Here is a 1,760-nt window from a genome sequence, read left to right on the forward strand (position 1 = left end):
AATCCCTGCATATGGTTTTGTTGGTGCAGAGGTAGCAGGAGTTGTGGTGGGGGTAGTAGCAGCATAAACCGCAACCATTTGTTTCTTCGAAGGTTCTTGTGAAGTTTGCCCCTTCCTTTTGTTCCAAAATTTCTTCTTGTTGTTGTTGTTGGCATTGATTTCATTGTTGTTGTTCCCTTTGGTTGGTTCAGCCATAATCTCCGCGACTTCTTGACAGACACCATGATCAACAAGAGATTGCGCTAGTTCCTTGGCGCTGGCGAAAGTCAAGGGTCTGGAAGCTAGCACACTTCCTCGAAGTTGGGGTGATAGTCCCCAAATGTATCTCTCAACCTTTTGGCTCTCCAGGGTTAACATTCCTGGGCAAAGTGTTATTAAGTCACTGAATCTGTTGGTGTAACCAGCTATGTCCGATCCTACCATCGAGAGGTTCCACAGTTCCTGTTCAAGCTTCTGAATCTCGCCTCTTGGGCAGTATTCTCGAAGGAGCATTCTTTTCAGGTTTTCCCAACCCATGGAGTTTGCCACCACCAGGGTTAGTGTCTGGACGTGGCCGTTCCACCATGTCAGGGCGCGTTCAGAGAAAGTAAAAGCGGCGAACTTTACTTTGCTTTCTTCAGGACATGCACAGATTTCGAATACAGCTTCTGTTTTCTCTATCCATTGAGATAGAGCCAATACTCCCCCAGTCCCGCAAAAGGGAATAGGTTTTCCGTTGGTGAAGTCTTTGTAAGTGCATACCCCTGAACGGCTTTGACCTTGGCCATTTGTAAAACTGTTTGTTCCTCCCCCCGATCCGTTGTTGCTCATTTGAGCCATTGCTGCAGTTACAGCAGCGGTTACAACAGTCTGGAACATAACGGTGTCCATAATTGGAGGAGGTGGTGGAGGTGGTGTTGAAGTTGAGTTTCTGCGTGTTGATCTACGAGGAGGCATGTTCTGGTAGAGAAAAATAAGAATGAATACTATAAGTTTCTAATGTTTTGACAATCGTGTGTTAGTTGCATCTTGTAATTTGTTTTGACTTTAGTTTATGGTTTCAAGGTAGGCATAGAAATTTAAAACTCGAGATTTCTGAGAGGTATATAAGAAATACTTTATATTTATACATATAGGTCACACCTAAGGTGTGTTACATTGCATATCTTGTTTGGGAAAATTTGATCCTCCTAGGGATCTCCGATTACGGATACAACAGGGAAATAAAGGGAAAAACTTTTATCCGAAATCCTAATCTATAACAAAATTGTTGGGCATCGAACAAGCTCTACTTGCGGCGTTTGGAGCTAGACTCGGCATCCGACCGTTTGACTCCCATCAGTCGCCTCTCGAGATCTGCTTGTTGTTCCTTCATTCCTCTTATTTCTGCCAGAGCCACTATCATTTGGTTCTGAAGTGTTCCCGTGTAGATTTGGGTATTTTCATGCAGTCCTTCCAAACGGCGGATGTCAGCGGCGTTACCTTGGGTAGCAGCATTGATTTCACGAACTCTGGCTGCTTGTTGGTCCGCCTGGTAGTTCTGGTTAGCTATAGCATTTACGACGACAGGAAGTGCTCGATCTGCTGAGCCTCCCCCACTGACGTTGTAAAAATCCCGACACATGCCGAATGGAGGGCGTACACCTTGTTGGTGGCTCCAGTAGTAGAGGTGGCTTCCCCAGATGGGGATGGGTCCCGGTTGATCTGGTCTGATTACGGGAGGATGAGGGATGGGAGGGTCGTATACTTCTGGCTCGGAGTCTGTCCCGCTAGAAATCTCC

This window comes from Lactuca serriola, chromosome 5, assembly GCF_051521515.1.
Source record: "Lactuca serriola cultivar US96UC23 chromosome 5, Lser_US96UC23_V15, whole genome shotgun sequence".
Taxonomy (NCBI): Eukaryota; Viridiplantae; Streptophyta; class Magnoliopsida; order Asterales; family Asteraceae; genus Lactuca; species Lactuca serriola.